We start from the raw sequence: 6,951 nt of genomic DNA, 5'->3' as shown, positions 1-6,951 counted from the left end.
ATTTGGCTCCTCAAAGTCCTTGGCCCTTATTTGTCATGTATACAGCCATGTCCTTCACTTTGTCATTATATTGGCCGGTCATATACATGTGATTGATAGAAAGGAGAGAGAGGAAAGAAAAGGAAAAAATAAAGAGACAAGATGGTCCAGGATGGACCGTGTCCTAGGTAGCGGACTGACCGGGCGCGTCCGCGAGCCCTTATATACTTCATGTATATGGTCTGAGTATGAGGGTTTATGGACTGACCGGACATATGGGGACAAACTAGGGAGATCCGGTTAGGCCATATTGTTCCTTGAACGATGCTACACATACAACGTCATCTGACCAATTTATGCACGATGATATTAATCAAGCCGTTGGTGTGAGAAAGTAGCATCCAAAACATCGTTTGATTTTGCATCATGCATAAATCGGGTACGCGCCCGTCGTGCGTAAAGTAGTTTAGTTTTTGTATTCGTCATTTTTTAAATTATATAAATTTTAAATGGACCAAACAAAAGACGAAATGAGTAAAAACAAAAAACACTAGGCCTGACCCATCTCACTGGGCCTGACCCATCTCACGTTGCAGACATGGGCGACGCGTATAGCTGGCAACAATCGTGTATAGGTCATTTCAACGAAGTTTTACGTCTGAATGAACATGTGGGGATAGGCCAGCGGAGCAATGCACAAATTCAGGCCTTTAGAGAGGCGACAGATGTTTGCGTGTTGATGGACATCGGCTACAAGGGTAGGTTTTGGACCTTTGAGAAGAAAGTAATAGGAGGCTCTTACACCAGATGCAGGCTTGACAGGGCGCTAGCTAACCCGCAATGGATGACACGTTTTCCTCTAGCGTCACTTGAACACCATGATGCGGCCACATCAGACCATGGCCCGATTCTTCTTGATATGGGGCGAACTCAAGAAGGTGCAAAAAACCGGTCCTTCCGGTATGAGTCCATGTGGGAGAGGCATGAAGGCTTTGGAGATGTTGTGAACGATGAATGGTTTGCTGTTGGGCCGTGTGGGAGTGTGCAGGAGCTGCGGGATAAACTTGCAGGAGTCTCTAGAGGTCTGACCAATTGGAGTAAACAGGCCTTCGGAAGCGTTCGCCGAGAGATTAAAGGTCTCAAAAAGAGGATAAAAGAGTTGAGAGGCGATCCACTGCGCCTAGGCCCATCGCATGTTGAGTTGAAAATTAACGAGAGGCTGATCGAGCTCTATCATCGTGAGGAACTTATGTGGAGGCAGCGTGCACGCATGGAATGGCTATCTTCTGGAGATAAAAACACGAATTTTTTTCACCTCCGGGCTAGTCTACGCAGAAAGAAAAATATGATTAAAGCTCTTGAAAACTCCATAGGCGTGTTGGTGGATAATCATGAAGAGCTAAGGGCTATCACAAATGCCTTCTACCAAGACCTATATACATCGGAGGGTGTACAGGGTCTAGACGAGGTCCTTGCTCATGTACCGTGTAAAGTCACAGCCGCCATGAACGCAATGTTATGTGCTCCTTACTCCAAGGAGGAGGTCAAGAACGCTTTGTTTCAAATGTTTCTCACTAAAGCGCCGGGACCGGATGGGTTCCCGGCCCAGTTCTATCAGCGGCACTGGGAGGTGTGTGGGGATGATGTGACCAACATTGTGCTCAAGATTGTAAGGGGGGAGGAGAGTCCAGAATGCATAAACGACACTGTCCTTGTCCTCATACCAAAGGTTACTAACCCTAATTTGCTCTCACAGTTCAGGCCTATTAGTTTATGCAATGTCCTCTACAAGATAGCTTCGAAGGTGATAGCAAATAGATTAAAACAAAGAAGAAAAAAATATGATCCGGGATGGACCGCGTCTTGCGTGGCGGACTAACCAGACGTGTCCGCGAGCCCACGTATATGGTCTGAGTATGAGGGTTTGTGAACTGACGGGACATATAGGAACAAACTAGGGACGTCTGGTTGGGCCACATTTTTCCTTGAACGAGGCTACACACATGACGTCATCTGACCGATTTATGCACGATGATATTAATCAAGCCATTGATGTGAGAAAGCAGCATCCAGAACATCGTGCGATTTTGCTTCATGCATAAATCGGGCACGCACCCATCGTGCGTAAAGTATTTTTGGTTTTTTTTCCATCTCTCTCCTATCCGGGCAGTGACCGGGCTATCTGCCCAGCTGTTTTATAAAAAATTGTGAACTTCTGTTAAAGTAGTGAACTTCTTTCCAAATTCATTAACTCGAGATTTTTTCAAATTGATGAATATTTTTGAAATTCATGCATCTTTTTAGACTTTGCAAACATTTTTTGGACGTGTGAATTTTATGTCAACTGTTTTGTAAAACTCAACGGTCGACAACTTAGTCAACAAACAATGGTCCGCCATGCTCCATTCAGCCGCCCAACGCTGGCGAGACCCTGCGCACCCGCCACGCCTCTTCATTCCTTCTCCTTCCTTCATCATCCCTCCCTCATTTTGTTTTCTCTCTCTAAATAGTCATGGCCGCCGCCCACTCGATCTTCGGAACCACAGGCGATGTGTGAATGTTTTGTAATTTGAATATGTGTGAACTTTTCTTCGAATTCACAACATTTTGTTTTTGTATTCAAGACTTTTTTCCAACTTGTAAATTAATTAAAACGACCAAACAAAAGATGAAATGAGAAAACCAAATCAAATTGGCGTGTGCCATCTTACGGAGCCCGGCCTATATCACGTTGGAGACGCGGGCGACGCGCGCGTATCGCTCGCAACAAGTGATCTGGACCAGCGCCCTTGCTTAAAGTCATAGGAAAGGCAAATAATTGCACCGGATGTCATAGCACGTGTGGGCTCGTCTACCTTTCTTTAAAAAATCCCCTTTTTCTGGATACCTTCTTATAATATATTATCCATAGGAAAGGCAAATAATTGCACCGGCGATCGCACGAACGTATTGTCTCTCTTTAGTACAATTTAGTATTTATTACTTTTCTGTGTTTGCCTCGGTCTTCATGTATGATCATGCTTCAATGCTCGTCTCTTTTGTCCATACTAAACTCTTCATTTCTGAGCTATGCTCGTCTCTCTTGTCCATACTAGACTCTTCATTTCTGAGCTATACCGAAAAAGAATCTGATTTATGCATAATCATAGTCGCACAAAACACATTACAAGTAGTTCACATAGACGGAGAAGAGCCCGATAATAGAGTTGATGCCACCCTATCCATTTCCCATCTTCACTCCCTCTCGCTGCCGCCTGGCAAAGCCCACATGGCGGCTACGGCTGGGAGATCATGTTCGGGCGTGGGCCGATCTTGATGCTCGGAGGGAGATGGCGAGATAACGAAGGAGATGTGTGTTCGAGTGATCTACGTAAGGCGTGCTCAACGACGGTATTGGTGAAGCCGCCGACGGCGATCTTCAACGATGGCCCGGCCTGGCTAGGTCACCGGAGAACAGGGCGTCCATGCATGTGTCCTTGACGGCAGCGAGCTTGACGCCATACCCGGACCTGTCGTGCACCGGCATGGATGATTTTTTGGGGAGGTTTCTTTAGGGAGACTTCACGGTTTGAGACGGCGAGGCGGCGACGTTGTCCCAGAGAATAATTTTCTCCCCGCCCTTTCCCCATTTCGTTGATGTGCTCGTCACCTGCGGAGGGCATACAGAGTCGTGTCTCCGATGGGCCTTCCGGCACTGGGTCGGTTTAGGTTTCTGATGGATTCGCCCAGCGTTCGTGGTCTTGGCGTTTTCCTCTCCGGACGGTGATCCGTTTCGTATATCGCGATCGTCGGCGCCTCCTGGTCTGCATCGATAACTTCCCGGTTGCCACTTCTACAAGCTCTTGTGTTTATAAAAGTTTGCTCCCATGAGGTAGAGGCACAGAGGCGGCATCAAGCTATGCTTACGGCGCGCCGCTGGTGGATGCAGAAGGAAGAAGACTTCGGTCCGAAGAATTTGATTGTACTTTTATCTTTTTATATGGGTCTGTCTGCAGGGACGCATGATGCTCGATATATGGCCTTAGACATTTTTCCAAAGAAAAAAGTTGACGTGTGCAAGCTCTACTGACAAGTTCTTCTATATGGGTGTGTTTGGTAGGGTGTATGATTCCAAAAGTTCCCTTCTCGATCCACTTTTGAATGTTTGGTAGAGTGTATGGAGGGTACATGAGTCCACACTGGTTCAACACAAATACACTAGGAGCATGCATGAAGAAAGCAAGAATGAAGAGGGGTCTCTTATTCATTAGTCTAATTGTTGATCGGCTTAAATGCAAGAATGATACTCCCTTTAAACAAGATTGTAAGTCGAGAGAACCACCGCAACGCGATGGTTTAATTACACCCTCATGAACTTTTGTTCTGTGGAAATAGCCAATTATCGAACGCGATAAATTGCTCCCTTAATTATCCTACTTAATACCACATCTTTCAGTCTCCACGCAAACCTAACTAGACCACCTCCTAGTGCATGCATTGGCACTACTTAATTTTAACGAGCCATGCAAAGTGGAGTAACCATTTAAGGAGAAAAATAAGGAAAACACATCGGATGCTTCCCCCAAATTAAAGATCACATGACTTACATAACACGAATATCTGGTGCCAACGAACCGACTACAATTCCCATTTGGAGGGAGTAGTGGCAGTGGTGGGCAGTAGATGGGGTAAATCTTTTTAAGTGAATTTGTTTGGTGATAGTAAGATGAAAAACACGTATAATATTGTATCTGCCTCACCTGAATAAAAGAAAATAATTGACTCATTGTCTCCATGATGAGCTAGAGGTGAGGGAAATGTTACTACCTATAACTAGATGATACCCCGCCGTTGTTGCGCAAATTCAAGCCAATAAATTTAGAAAGAAACTTATGGACAAGTATGAAATAACTTCTGAAGTGGGGAACACACTCAAAAGGCTTCTGGCCAACTGATTAATTTGATGTTGCCTATCATATATTTTGCCTTTCTCATTCTGTACAATCCTAAGTGACATTATGCCTTTCTTACCATGAAGTGGTCTGGCGACTTGAGCCTTCGAGCCTCTTCTCCACCGGCTCACTGTATGGAGAGATTTTCAAACCACTTACGCCTTATGACCTCTCCGGTCTTTGGAAGGCTCGGCTTCCGGCTAAAATAAAAATATCATTGTGGCAAGTGGCCCGTAATAGAATAACATGTGGGGATCAGGTGCTGAAAAGTAGAGGCTCGGGCGATGGCAAATGCATTGGGTGCGGTGAATGTGAAGACCACGACCATATCCAGTTTCGATGTATCATGAACCGGTTTGTGTGGAGTGTTGTTAAGTCAATGACGGGGGATCTTCATGGAATCCGAGCAGATACTCGGCATTCTATAGACTGGTGTCGTTCACTGCTGGACCGGGTAGGCAGATGGCCTGGTGACACTGACGGTCTTGCGGGAGCACTGGCTGGCTGCATATGCATTCCCGGTTCCTCCTGTCGCCGGCGAGGCGGCTCCCAACCACCTAGCTAGAGCTAGCGAGGTCCCTGGCTGCCAGCGACCTCTGTACTACTGCACTGCGGAATGGCGCGGCAAGTAACTACAGCGAGGTCACTCTTATTTTCGCGAATCCGCCGCTGCACCTATAGGATCGGCGACACCGGGCGTGCATTCATATCGGACGGTGAGGCGTATCCATTTAAACCAATTCAAATTTGCGCGTCTGCACTGTCCAGATTGAACTGTAGTAGGAGTCAGGCGTGTTTCACGTTGAGAGAGTGCAGACTGACTGGTGAGTTAGGGCAGATGCCAAGACCGGGTGGGCCTGGGAATCTGGTCGCGGGGCTTGGGCTCTGCAGGCCGTACCTCCTCCTCACGGGGCGTTTTGCAGAATGCAGAGTGGCCCAGCTTGGTGTCAGTCATGTTACGTCTGGTCCCAGGTGGTTTTGAGGCTTTTGGAATCTCAAAACAAATAGTAGTACTCGCAATTGGTCTGTACCGCGTATGAAGTTGTTCCTCAGAACGTGTGAAAACAGTGCCACTCAAAAGAAGGTGAAAACAGAACACGGAGGAACGAGAACGGCGGCAAAGCATTTTCGGAAGGAGAAATATGAAGTTGTTCCTCAGAACATGTGAAAACAGTGCCACTGAAAAGAAGGTGAAAACAGAACACAGAGGAATGAGAACGACGGCAAAGCATTTTGGAAGGAGAAAAAAAAGCCGAAAAGAAAAGAGAGAGTGCACCAGCCGGGAATTGAACCCGGGTCTGTGCCGTGGCAGGGTACTATTCTACCACTAGACCACTGGTGCTTCCATGCGTGATTAGCTCACTAATCTTCTTCGCACGCCTCGCTTTGCTGTTCCTGCAACCGTCACATCGCTCATGTACCCGCAGGTAGCTTGTCTATCAATAGACCAGCTCGCTTTGTTGTTTACACGCTACGGGTAAATTTTCAACCGTATGTTACAAATCATCTTCTATTGAAGTAGCAAATCAATACTTGTACTGAAGGAAAACTATAGTTCAGCCTAATGCAATAAACTGTACTTCAGGAGCATGTATACAATAAAGCTGAGCATGGGAACTGCATTATTTTCAACTTGGTTGTTCTTTGCTTACGCCTAATATAAACTGGTCTTTAAGGTTTAAGCCTAACTATATAGTATGAACTAACAATGCCCCTGTAAAAATGTTAAACTTGCACATCACACTGTTAAACTTGAAAGTTGAATGAAAAGCATTTCCCTGACAAAAATAAGAGGATTGAAGAGCATACCGGTGATGTATAATTATAGCGACGCTGCTTCGCCAAGGGAAGCAGCGATCTCATAATACAGCTCCTCGAACACCCTGCACAGCCAAGGGGCAGCACACGGCCTGCCTGGAAGACGAGGAGAAACCAAAGCACGCATACGAACAACCATCCCCCCGACATTGCGCCTTCGTAGCTGCCGCTTGACTGAAGTACGACATACAGGGCAGTTGAGGAAGGTCCAGATGGTCGGACA

General features: G+C 46.4%; 1 non-coding gene across 1 annotated transcript; it reads right to left on the bottom strand.

Annotated features, from left to right (window-relative positions):
• Window positions 1-6,181: 6,181 nt before the first annotated feature.
• On the bottom strand, window positions 6,182-6,252 carry TRNAG-GCC. The gene has a single exon. It is a non-coding gene; the product is annotated as a tRNA-Gly (tRNA).
• Between the last annotated feature and the right edge of the window lie 699 nt (window positions 6,253-6,951).

The sequence above is a fragment of the Triticum urartu genome, chromosome 2 (genome assembly GCF_003073215.2).
Source record: "Triticum urartu cultivar G1812 chromosome 2, Tu2.1, whole genome shotgun sequence".
Lineage (NCBI taxonomy): Eukaryota > Viridiplantae > Streptophyta > Magnoliopsida > Poales > Poaceae > Triticum > Triticum urartu.
This window is presented reverse-complemented; position numbering and strand designations above follow the sequence as displayed.